Raw genomic sequence first — 14,177 nt, forward strand, 5'->3', positions numbered from 1 at the left:
GGGATTTATATATAGCGAATGATGGTATTAGTTATACGATTTTAAGCATTTGATTGGTTTTATTTATTTGAATTGTTCTACATCTGTAGCAAGTATTTTTTGGTAAGCTGTATTGACTGATAAATGATGCTTAATTTATACTAATTGAATGTTTATGAATGTTGAGACTGTACAAATTTTGCTTAAATCATTTTGTGTGAATGATTGTTAATAGACCTAATTGGAATATAAAATTAATATTATTTTTACTTTTGAATAATCATATAACAGACTGAGTCAAGTACACATTGTAAGAGTTACGACTTGAAACTCGAGTTTGAGGGTGTACACTCTGTACTTGAATTTCGGACGTGACATGAGCCATCGTTTATATTTAGTGGGCCATCCAAATGATGGATCATAAGGGTGGAAGTGCTCGATCTTGCTCCCCTAGGGCTTTGACGGACTGGTGGGAGGAGACTGTCCATCTCTAGCTTTGTGTGGATGAGGGACTGCTGTGAGGAGGCCGTCCATCTTCAGCTTTTTGAAGTTCCGCAGTACAATAAAATAACGTATCATCATCTTCAGCTTTGTGAAAGTGTACAGTATAATAAAATAATGTAGAATCGTTTAATTGGGCCAGCCATTGGGCTTCACTATTGTCGAAGGAACGTCTCTAAAATCATGTTGATCAAGCACTGTTAACTACAATTAATGGGCATCGAATGGTTAGAATCAGTAAAATAGTTAATTGTCCAAATTTGAAGGGAAAACCAAATTGTTGATATATTTTCTCGGTACAATTTTAGGCCATGCCCGATGGTGATCTAAATTACCGGACAGCTATGCCATGAATACGTTTAAGAAACTGCCAAATAAATAGTGCAAATAATACAAGAGTTCAGCCCTAGCTTTATACGCAATCTCAGCTCTCAGCTAATCTAAATACAGACTAAATCAAAGAAACGGCTGTCGCCATCAGGTATTTAAACACCGTTGAAGACATGCAGTAGCAGCTAAAATGGTTTTTACGAAGCAATTTGTCGGTCGCAAACCCACAACCAAACAATAGTATAAGTCAATAGATATACCGATGGCCAAACAAAGCAAAGGATAAAAGAGCTCCCGATAATAAAATAGACATCCTCGTGCGAATCGCAAGTTTGCCACATGAGTTAAGAGCACGCATACAAAAGATCTTAGCAGCCGGCCATTTAATAGTTTTATTTTAATCCAATAGATGTGGCACGTGCAATGCTCCTGAGAAAAGAAGCGGTTTGCAAGAGGCGAGAAAGGAGCATTTTAAAGCTCATGTACATGCTTCACATGTGCTACCATGGCATGATAGGTCAGAGATTCAATCAATACGTGCCAATGAGGTTGGTGTAAGCTGATTGCGTACTGATCAGTAAGTAGTACGCTATCGTACTAAGTAAACTCTGTGGGGCCACCATAATTTATCCATTTTATCCGCTATTTATTTTACCTGATGATTTTAGGCCTTAAACACAAAAACGAAGCATAACCAAAGCTCAAGTGGATCACACCATAGGAAAAAGTGTAAATTGTACATCAACCATTGTAAAATTCTTATGGGCTACAAAACTTTTTGATCAAGCTGATATTTCTTTTTTTCCCTTCATCCACTCCGTGTGATCTTATGAACAGGTTAGATAACAAATAAACATCACCGTGGCCCTAGAAAGGTTTCAACTGTAGAAATCATTATTCCCACAGTTTAATGTGGAATGCTCCACTTGAGCTTTGGAGGGCTCAACCCCTAAAATGAGCTAAAAATACCGATGAATAGTGTGGATAAACTAAGTATATTTATGGTTGGCCCAGCAGAGTTTACTCAGCTGGCAATCCGATTTCAGGTTGATACACGGGTACAGGTGGGTCACAGTTTGGAAAATAAATGTACAACTTAAAAAAATTTCCTAACTTTTCTAACTCGCCACCTATTCCCCATATGACGCAGGGATAGGCGGGATGAGGTCGATCACCATCTTCCTTAGGGATAACTATTTCAAATCCACTAAGCTTCTCTGAGTCCTCGTAGAGACTTCTCGAATCCCTAAGGAAAAAGCATGAAAATAGAAATAATATTCATGAAAATTCGTAAATTGATTGATGAATGAAACAAACGAGTCTACAACACTTTAAATATATATGGATATCAAGCCTTGGAAGAAGTTTCAAAATTAAACTACAACAAAAACTCCCTAAAATACATAACTTTTTATAAATAGTAAATTTACTGTTTATAGAAAGTATCCTATGTGTAACCATGTTATTCTCCTAAATTTTATAAACACTTTTTAAGTTAGACACAACTCCTAAAGCTCAAAGGATGAAGAGTTATAATCAAACTAAAACTTACTATAAATAGTAAAAACAGAAATAAAATGGATTTTCGAATGTTGTTCTGATAACATCTCGCAAATTTGGCATGGGTAGCTTCTCATATCCCAAAATCATATATGGTAGGTCGAGCAACTCATTCTGGTTTGCGAGATACGCCTATTGTGAGGTTCTAACAGTCTAAATCACCTCCGCCTTTGATCGGGCCTTCTCTGGTCCATCTTGGACATGAAAGTGTCTGTCCCTCCACTTCAAAAGAGATCATCCTGCTTTGGCTCATGATGCTTAGTCAGGTGTGCCCCGTAACAATACCCGGATAAAAAGTTAGGGTTCACCTTCTTTTGGTCCAACCGCTAGGAATTTATTGGTGACACATCTTACATCAGACCCCTCCACTTGAAAAAAACTCGTCCTCAAGTTACTTAAGGGACTTAACTCATGATTCTCAGATAACTTCTAACACCGATGTTTATTAGCCTTGAGTTGAAACAATATATGTACTCATGCTCTCCTTGACTTGGCTAGTATAGATTAATTCCTTCACTTGTCCTTGCAGAATATCACACTCCTTTGGACTCACCCGATAATAAGGACAATTGAGTAAGCTGGATTCGGGTATAAGGTTGATATGGTGCTGAATATCTCTCATAGGAGGCAATTCATCAGAAAGATTATCGGGCCACGTTTCTTTGAATTCATGCAGCAAGGGTTTTAGTTTCTTATGTATGATGGTGGGCTCGAGTTGCTTCCCCTTTATAATTAATGCATAGGCCTACCCTATTTCTTTGAATTCCTCCTCGAAATCCCATATGATTAAGAGAAAACAACCTTCCACTTTAGAAGTTTCTAGTGGCTCCTCTGAATTCATAGGGGCTAATATAGTTTTTCAGCCATCTTTGATAAAATATACACATTATCTTGCCCTTTATGAGTGACATCACAATTGGATTGTCATGGTCGACTGAATAAAATGTGATAGGCCTTCATGTCAACTACATTGCATACTACTTCGTCTTTATAATATTTACCAATCGAAAAAGATATAATGCATTGTTCAGTTATCTTAATTTCGCTAACCTTTTTAATCCAACCAATCATATATGGGGAGAGATGACGCTCCGTTTTTAATTACAACTTTTTCACCATGACCTTAGAGACAATGTTCTCGCTGCTCTCACTGTTAATGATCATATCACAGGGTTTTCGATTCACTATATACCTAGTTCGGAATATGTTATGTTGTTGTGAGTTGTTGAGACTCAAATATTGCATATTTAACCCTTCAATTACATTAGTTTTCCGGGCATTTAATTGATAATTTGATTTAATTATATATGCTTTTGTCAGGCGAGGTGATTTGGAAGCTTATGATAAATATGCACTTAAAAGGACGGATTTAGAGCTCAAAAGAAGATAATGAAGAATTGGAGATTTGAAAGTTATTAATGAAGAATTCAGATGCCAAAGATCCAAGGAAACCAAGCGAGGAATAAAGAAAATCGAAGATTTGAAGTGAAGAAAATGAATCGTTAAAATTATCATGGAAAAAGATATTCTGAAATTCTGAGGCCAGAAAAACATAGTTTTGAAATAATTCCAAAACAAACTTCGATTCCATCGAAGTGCAATCGAAGCTAGTTCGATCAATCAAGAATTTTAGGATTTTTCAAGCCAAACTCGCCAGACAGTTTTGGACAATTTTCGATGGCATAAGCTAAACTCGCCGAACAGTTCTGGACAATTTTCAATGGCATCAAAAACACTTCGATGGCATCGAAGAGGCAATCGAAGGCGTTCGCAGATCTTATGTGAAGGGCGTAAATTTGAGGTGGTTTACGGATTTTTCCAACTCGGTGCAAAAGTTGGAGTTTCATAAGTATAAATAGGAGTCTCTAGGATGCTCCAAAGCACCTTCTAGGGTTTGAAAAGGTTACAAGGAACATAGAAAAAAGGGTGGAGCATCTGTCAAAGATTTTTTCTTATTTCCTATTTTATTTTTCATGTTTTGTTTAAGAGATTTGGTTTCAATCATATCTATAGTGAACTAAACCTCTTAGCTAGGGCTAAGAGGTGAAGCTTGTAGTGTGTTGGGATGTTTATCTTGCTTTGATTCTTTTTTATGTTGAACTTCATTAATTTCTAGTTTAAATTTAATGAATATTTTTAGTTTTTTATGATTTATTGTGGCTCAAATTACAATACATGTTGTGATAACTTTTAATATCTTCTTTTCCTGTTTTGAGATTGTGAGATTGGTAAAACTCGTGATTCACCATCGTCTCTTGGGCATGGTAGACGCATGAATTTCCTTCCAATCATCATAATACTCCATTAAGGACTAGATCAATAAAAAGTTCAGAGATTTGATTTAATTGCTTCATTTTGCAATTGGATATGATAGGACTCTGATTCCAGTTGTGTTTATTGAATTAAGTTAGGCAACATCCTGATAACTGTAAGTCGATCCTTGGCGTTCTAGTTTGCTTTTGATTATTGATACTATATTCAAAATTCCTCTCAACTATTCCATAATTCAATTTAGGTCTTTTTCTAGTTCTAGTTCTAGTTATTTTCAGATTACGTACAAGTTTAGTCCCTGTGGATTTGACCTCGGTCTCACCGAGTTATTACTACATCGCAGCCTTGCACTTGGGGTTGTGAACAAGTTTTTGGCGTCATTGTTAGGGACTATAGCTATATTTTTCTAAGATTAATTGGTATTACAATTAGGTTAAGATTAGGGTTAATTTTTAGGTTAGGATTTTTCTGAATCTGTTTTTAGAAATTAACCTTGTTTTCTATTTTGTAGGATCCTAACATAGCCACTCCAATCTAGTAAACTCTTTCCACAACTCTCTTATCTTTATATATATATATATATATATATATATATATATATATATATATATATATATTGTAGTTTTCTTTTTAATTTTTAGTTGTTTAGTTACTTGAGGGCTGCAAGTGTTTCATACCCAAATGGGTTCGTGACAACACTCTTCGTCTCTTGAGTGAAGCAGGATTGGTTGAAGGGTTGCCTATCCATCATTAGATTAGACATCACTTAAGATCCTCTGAGTCAATAGAAGTGATGGCTTCATATCAACCTCAACACCCAGTTGAGGAAGCCTAAGATGAGAATGAGGTGTATCATGCACCCCCGCCTCGTACTCTACGAGATTATTTACAACCGGCGGGAGTAGCACACCTTCCTACATGATTTTTCCAGACAATGTAGGAAATATGTATATCAAGTTAGGAGTGATCCAACTCCTTCCGAAGTTCCATGAACTTGAATCTGAAAGTCCAAAGTCCATACCTACACATGAAAGAGTTTGATGAGATAATAGCTACTCTACACTTCCCTAACATGTTTGAGGACACGATCAGGCTAAAACTCTTTCCATTCTCCTTAAAAGAAAAAGCTAAGATGTCACTACACTCACTATGACCACGATCCATTGGCATATGGAACGACATAACCAGGGAGTTCATAAAGAAAAATTTCTCATACCATAAGATGAACACCATAAGGAAGTCGATCATGAACTTTGCCCAAAAGGAAGATGAGACCTTCTTCCAATGATGGAAACGGTTCAAGGATCTTGTCAGTTCATGCCCACAACATGACTTTGAAACGTGGCACATAACAATTTTCTTCTACGATGGACTAACATCTCCTATGCGCCAATTAGTCAAGATGATGTGTAATGGGGAATTCATGAATAAGAAAGTCGAAGATGTGTGAGATTACTTTTACAAACTTGCTGAAAATGCATAATCATGAGACATCTCCCCAAGACCTAACACCACTTCTAAGCTTACTTCATCAAAGGAGAGGGGCATAATATATATTTTGAAAGAGGAAGATGATATAAATGCTAAAGTAGCTAATCTCACAAGGAAAATCGAAGCCATGGAACTTAAGAAGGGTAAGGCTGCGGAAGTTGTTTGTGGTATTTGTGCTTGCAACATACATACAACTGTAAATTGCCCAACAATTCCCACTTTTCAAGAGATATTAAATGAGCAATCGAATGCTGTGAACAACTACCAAAAGCCTTTCAAAGGACCCACCTCAAATACATACAATTCTAATTGGAGGAATTATCCAAACTTAAGTTGGAGGAACAGACAAACTGCTACTCCTCAAGGAATCTCTAACCAATTCTTGAATAAAGGGAAACCTCAAGAGGAACCAGTTCAAAATTCCACACAAACTTAAGAGCTCATCCAGAAAATTAGTACACTCCAAGTATTATAAAACCTTACAAAAGCTATACAAAGGATTGAGTCGCACTTTGCGATTGGGGAGAAATAGACTTTTCCAGCCCAACCCCTCCCCTATCCAAAACCGCAATGTGAAATTAGCGACCCGAGCTCTTCAAATTAATATGTGGAACAAGCTAAGTCTATCACCACTCATAAAAATGGAAAGACAATTAACAAAACTATTCCGGCGAGGGCTGAAAAGCCTAAGGACTAGAAGAAGTTAAGGATGATGGGCTTAGTGACAGCCCACATGAGATAGAATCGGAACCTCAAGGTAAGCCGATTGCTCCATTCCCCCAACGATTGATTGCACCAAAACCTCTAGTTAACTTACAAGATATTCTAGAAGTGCTAAAACAAGTGAAAGTCAACATCCCTTTATTAGACGTTGTGAAACAAATCCCCTCTTATGCCAAATTTCTGAAAGATTTATGTATAACCAAGAGACGACAGAGTATTCAAAAGAAAATTTTTCTAACTAAAAAGATGAGTGACATCCTTAAACAAGATGTGCCACAAAAATATAAAGACCCTCGTAGCCCAACTATTACCTGTATAATCGGGAATCACCAGATTGAGTATACACTTCTTGACTTGGGAGCCAGCGTTAATTTGATTCCTTTCTTGGTATAGAACAATTGGGTTTAGGTGAATAAAACCCACCCGGACCACATTACAACTTGTTAATCGTTCGGTTCGTGTACCAAGAGGGATGATTGAGGATGTGTTGGTCCAAGTTGATAAATTCTACTTTCCAGTAGATTTTATTGTTTTGGATACTCAACCCATCATAGATGTGAGCACTCAGATACCCGTTATCCTTGGTCTCCCATTCCTTGCTATATCCATTGCTATCATCAACTCTAGGAATAGAGTTATGAATTTGTCTTTCAGGAATATGACGTTGGAGTTCAATATCTTTTTCAACATGGCAAATAGTTAGAAGATGTTAATGATATCCACAACATTAATTTGATAGATACTTTTGTGGAAGATAAAGTACTGATGACTCTATTCTCTAACCTTCTAGAGACGTGCTTGGCCCACTCCCCCGATTTGGATGATGACATGATTAGGGAGATGGATGTCGTACTAGATGTTGCACCGGTACTTGAAGTTAACCGGTGGAGGCCACAATTTGAAACCTTACCCCAAACCAATGTAGTGCCTCTACCGTCTAGTCTTAAAGTGTCGAAGCTTGACTTAAAACCTTTGCCCTCTAATCTTATATATGTTTACTTAGGTCAAGATGAGACATACCCGGTGGTGATTTCTTCCCACTTAGAGAAAGAACAAGAGACCATGCTTATTTATACTCTCATTAAGCATAAAGGAGCACTTGGATGGTCGATTGCGGACCTCAAGGGAATTGATCCTTTGATCTGTACTCATTGAATTCATCTAGAAGATAATGCGAAAACCTCTCGACAACCACAACGTCAATTAAATCTAAACATGAAGGAAGTGGTTAAAGGTGAGGTACTTAAATTGTTGGACGTGGGTATCATTTACCCTATATCTGACAGTCAATGGGTGAGTCCAACTCAGGTGGTTTCTAAGAAGTCTGGAATCACCATCGTAGCTAATGCTGACAATGAACTCATGCTAACTAGAGTCACTACTAGTTGGAGAATGTGCATTGATTATAGAAAATTGAATACCGTCACAAGGAAGGAACACTTTCCTTTGCCCTTCATTAATCAAATTTTGAAAATGCTAGCAGGTCATTCTTACTACTGCTTCCTTGACGGGTATTCGGGCTACAATCAAATAGAGATAGCACTTAAAGATCAGGAGAAGACAACGTTCACATGCCCCTATGACACCTTTACTTACCAAAGGATGCCATTCGGACTGTGTAATGCCCCCGCCACCTTTAGCGATGCATGTTGAGTATATTTTCTGACATGGTGGGCTAATATTTAGAGGTCTTCATGGATGACTTCTCTATTTTTGGTCCATCCTTTAGCGAGTGTTTCGAAAATATTAAAAATGTGCTGAAGCGATGCGAAGAAAAAAATTTTGTTCTAATTTGGGAGAAATGCCATTTCATGGTTCCCGATGGAAATCTACTCGGACACATAATTTTGTCTAAGGATATTAAGGTAGACAAGGCAAAAATTGATCTTATCTCTATCCTACCTCCACCCTAGAGCATACGTGACGTGCGATCCTTCCTAAAACATGCTAGATTCTATGGATGATTCATAAAGGACTTAGCCACCTATCTAGTCCTTTATGTAATCTACTTCAAAAGGATGCACTATACAAATGAACTGAGCAATGCCAAGAAGCTTTCACTAAGCTTAAAGGCATGTTGACTACAACACCTATCATGCAACTAGCTGATTGGAGCATACCTTTTGAGATTATGTGCGATGCATCTAACTATGCTATTGGGTGGTGTTAGGCTAGAGAAAAGAAAAGAAGCCATATGTGATTCATTATGCAAGTAAAACTCTAAATTCAGCCTAAGTGAACTACTCTACTACAAAAAAGGAAATCATAGCAGTAGTGTTCGTTTTGGACAAATTTAGGTCCTACCTAATCAGATCTAAGATCATCATTTACATTGATCAGTACCTTCTTTCTAATAAGGATGCCAAGCCACATTTGATAAGATGGATCCTTCTACTCCAAGAATTTGATATAGAAATACGAGATAAAAATGGAGCAAAGAATGTAGTGGTTGACTATCTTTCGAGACTCGACCTCTCTGATTCCCTTGAGCTGACACTAATAAACGATATGTTCCCTGACGAACAATTGTTTAAACTCTCCCAATTACCTTGGTTTGCTGATATTACAAATTATCTTGCCACAGGTTTCACGCTGACATATTGGACTGCGCAAGATAAGAAAAAAATTCTTCGCCAAGGTACGTAAGTTCTTCTAGGATGATCCTTTTCTATTTATTTCTCAGACCAAATTCTAAGAAGATGTGTGCTAAACAATGAACATCAGAGTGTTATCTCCTTTTGTCACTCTCGGGCCTGTGGTGGTCACTTTTCTGATAAAAATATCACGATCAAAATTTTATAGTATGGCTTTTACTAGCCCACTATGTTTAGAAATACTCATGAGTTTTGCAAAGCTTGTGAGTGTTGTCAGAAATCAGGAGGATTGTCCCGTCGAAATATAATATCAATAAACTCAATTCTTATCATTGAAACATTCGATTGCTGGAGCATCGATTTCATGGGACCATTCCCCCAATCATTTGGAAACATTTACATATTGTTGGCAGTAGACTATGTCACTAAGTAGGTCGAAGCGATCCCATACCAGAATAATGACCATAAAACGGTCACTCAATTCTTAAAAGAAAACATCATTTCCCAGTTCGGAATGCCTCGAGCCATCATTAGTGATGGAGGCTTACACTTTTATAATGGGCCATTCTAAAAGTTAATGAGGAAATATGGCATCTCTTATAAAGTAACACCTCAAACTTTTAAATACCCAAGTATTGAAAGTTCTTGAGTGTTACCATGAAGTTTAACTTAATATGTACATATGTATAATATCAATTTAGTTATCCTAACCCTACACTATTCTCCAACATGAATCTGATCATTAAGAATGATCTTCATCCATAAATCAAGTCATTTAACCGTTGATCATTAGTGATGGAGGCTTAAACTTTTGCAATAGGCCATTCTAAAACTTAATGAAGAAATATGACATCTCTCATAAAGTAACACACCGAACTTTTCAATACCCGAGTATTGAAAGCTCTCGAGTGTTACTAAAAGTTAGCTTAATATGTACATCTGTACGATACAAATCTAACTATCCTAACCTTATATCTATTCCCCTGACATGAATCTAACCCTTGAGAATAGTCCCCACCCATAAATCAAGCCATCTGACCGTTGATCATGTAGTTTGATACATGTACATTCCCCTAACTAAATCAACAATAACCCTTCATCCATAATGATTTAGACATATATTATTTTATAATAATTACTTAGAAATGTGCCTACAACCATGTATAACTATTAGATTTCACAAAACTCTTATATCAATAATAATTATAGAAATGCTATTAACCTAGACCCTTGAATTCTAGATCACATGGTTCCCTCAATCCGTTTAATGTGAAATTTTACACCATGCCTATGTATCATAAATTACCTATATACATTGAATTTCAACCTTTAGATCATTGTAAAAGTGACCCAATGAACAAATCAACCTGTAAGCACTGATTTTGGTGTCCATCAAAGGTCATGGATAGTCGTAGTAGGATATTTCCCTTCAGCTATGTTTGCCTAATCTTACGAATAGGTTGGATGACAAATAAACATTATAGTAGGGCCTAGAAAGGTTTCAACGGTAGAGATCATAATGAATGTGACCCACTTAATCCTTGGGTATGCTTTAATTTTGGGCTCAACCCCTTAAATCAGGAGGAAAAACAAATGGGCGGTGTAGATTTCTCAGTAAAGAATCATTATGGACCCCACTCGTAGTGCATGTACATAGTACACATGCATCAAAGGTGCATTAGACTGGAAGTCATGTCAACCAAGGTCTGACCCGACAGATATCCAAACACACGCAGTTTTCCTGATGTTGGAGATTTAAATGGACAACGTCCATTTAAGAGATCTGTGGCCCACCGCCGAGATCGGTTTGACCAATCCAAACTGTCCATCACACAGGCACATGTGATTTGACCAAAATCGAGCAAAAATCTCAAGTTACGGAGCCTGTACGTGTGCACAATCAAGGGTGCAACTAACTGCATGTGATGGTTCCCAAAAATGGAAACTTTCGTTGTTGACATGATTGTGGCCCACTATCACAATCTCCTTGAAAGATTTGAACCATCCACCATGTTCATGAGACAAAACCGACTGCGCATAACTCCTTCCATGCCAAGTCCGAAGCCGATTCCCTTTCGTACTCCTTCTGCAAACAATGCCAAGAAAACCGAATGCGAATCCAACTCTCTCACATAAGAAACTTAAAGAGGATTTCCTAGCTTCGATCTGATCTTTCCAAAGCAAAGAAGGTGAGTTTTTGACTCCTCCTGTGATGCTCAAAACAAAGGAAAGAAGCCGGAACATCCGGCGTCCGCCGATCCCTCATGTGGAATGGCCACACCACGCGCAAGGAGTTTTCGCAAACACCCATTCTGGATGATCAAACCTCTAATCTAGTGGGCCAGGGAACACTAGACAATGCAATCCAAGCCATCCAGAGGAATCGATCAGACGGATAATAGTCCCAGCCAAAATTGCCATTAAAACCGGAACCCATCTTCCACTAGCAAGAGCTGCCGATCAAAGTCCCAAACCACACATTTGCAGATCGTCTAGCTCCCAATGGGCTAGCCAACATGAAGAGGAATAAAATCTGAGGAGATCAAAGAAAAAAAGAAAAGAAAAATAAGAAACCACCGACGAGCTGCGTTGTTTGTTTCCGCACTCCACCGAACGAGCCACATTACGCACATGGACTACGTAAGAAAAATCCAGAAGTTTGGACATGCTATAAAACCCTACCACCTGGACAGGAAGATAAAAAATGAGAGAAAGAGAGGGAGAAAACTCCAACCGTCTAGCAGCTATCTTCCAATGCTTGGAGAAAGAGGAAGAAAGAAAGAAGGGAAGAGAAGGAAAGAGGATGAAAAAAAGAAAGACATAAAGAAAGAGAAAGAAAGGGAAGAAAGAGAAAGAAAAGAAAGAGAGGAGAGAAGGAAGGAGGCCGAGTGCAAGCAGCTACTCGCAGAATCACCAAGTTGAATCGAGTCGACTTGATTAAAGAAAAATTCGAGACCCGAGATTAGTCTAGATAAGACTAAGATTTCTTAAACCTATACAATGGTGAAACACGTCCTACACTTAGATAATTTCGATTCCTAATCATAAATATATGAGGAATATTATGCATAGATCTAACCGTTCAGATTGTGAAAACACTAGGTTAAAACTTCAATCTACAATACCGATTCACACTCAAAGAAGAAACAAACATCAAAGGTGAGGGTTTTATCCTTTAAGCTTACAGTAATTTAAGTTGATATACTTTATCTTACCTATTATATACTATGTTTTCATGTTTCTATGATTTCTTTCATGCAATTATTTAATTTATCATCAACAGTTATCTACCCTTTTAGGAATTATAATATGATTGTTATTACAAGTGATGTTTATGAATTTATGTGGAGCAATGGATACAGGCCTTACCCTTGCCTTCATCAATTTTTTTGAGTTAGCCCTTGCTACTCTTCTCTTTATTGAGTTGACCATTGCCACTCTCCTATTTATTGAGTTGGTCATTATCACTCTCCTTGTTATTGTGTTGGCCATTACCACTCTTCTATTTGTTGAGTTAGCCATTGCTACTCTCCTTATATTGAGTTAACCATTGTCATTCTCATCTTTGTGAGTTAGCCATTGCTACTTTCTTCCTTACTATACTGGCCTTGTGTTATTTACCTTTAAGGCTTGGGCATGTGTCTTGATATTCCAGAACTCCCATAATTTGGCTTATGTTCTCTATAAGTGTAAGTGATGTGTTAAGAGGTATCATAACTAGTGATTCAAATATTCTATCATGGATGTAATGGGCTCTGAGTAGAGACCTTCTTGGTTGACATATAATTCCATGGGTTTTAGGTAGTGGTGCACGAATCGATGTGTGTAATTCGTGAATGCAGTATCACATCACTTTCGGAATTGGATGTCGTAAATAGTCACTCCATGAGCAAATCATGTCACATAATTCATCTGAGTCATGTGTTGTGCCACCTTGAGGTGTTCACGTATATCGACGATAGCATCGGACATGCCGGTGAATCTCCGTAGTGTGAGAATGCAAGGTGATCCGAGTTTTCTATGAATTGTATTCCACATTCACTACCAAAAAAACAAGTAAAGGCTATGGACTATGTCACACTTTTGCTACAGATATAAGCCATAGCTATGTTGCTACGGATTATATCTATAGCTATAAGATACTTCAAACTGTAGCTAAAAGCTATAATCTCACCACCGTAAGGGGACCTATGGGGTCCATTGTAATGTACGTGTTTCATCTAAGCCTATCCATTTTGAAAGCTCATTTTAGGGCATGAGCATAAAAACAGAGGCAGATAGAAGTCATAAATGGACCACATGGTAGGAAACAGTCGAGATTTAAGTGCCTACCATTATCTGTGGTATGGTTGACTTGGGCCTTCGATTTGCCTTATTTTTTGGATCATGCCCTAAAAGTATATTTTAAAATGAATGGATGGTGTGGATAAACCACATACATCACGGTAGGCCCCACGGAGCTTCCAACAAAATCGTTCGTCTCTAATTCCTTCATCGTATGTATTACCAAATCAGCACCAAAAAAAGAGCTCCTGCACCCGAAAGAGAGCTCCCGCGCCAGGTAAGAAAACCCTTGCACTTCTTTTCTTTCCTGCACATGGAAGCAAGAATGGAAGCCCTAGCCCACCTTCCTCGTGAGATCATCGACCCCATGAACTAGCACCTCAAGCATGCAATGAATCTCTCCATAAAGCACAAATTTCTCCCCAAAGATCTACATGTCCTCTT

At 37.7% G+C, this 14,177-nt stretch overlaps 1 non-coding gene across 1 annotated transcript; it reads right to left on the reverse strand.

Annotated features, from left to right (window-relative positions):
- Positions 1 to 5,869: 5,869 nt before the first annotated feature.
- On the reverse strand, positions 5,870 to 5,976 carry LOC131238327 (small nucleolar RNA R71). Its single transcript, XR_009167728.1, has one exon. It is a non-coding gene; the product is annotated as a small nucleolar RNA R71 (small nucleolar RNA).
- Between the last annotated feature and the right edge of the window lie 8,201 nt (positions 5,977 to 14,177).

This window comes from Magnolia sinica, chromosome 2 (genome assembly GCF_029962835.1).
Source record: "Magnolia sinica isolate HGM2019 chromosome 2, MsV1, whole genome shotgun sequence".
NCBI classification, from domain to species: Eukaryota; Viridiplantae; Streptophyta; class Magnoliopsida; order Magnoliales; family Magnoliaceae; genus Magnolia; species Magnolia sinica.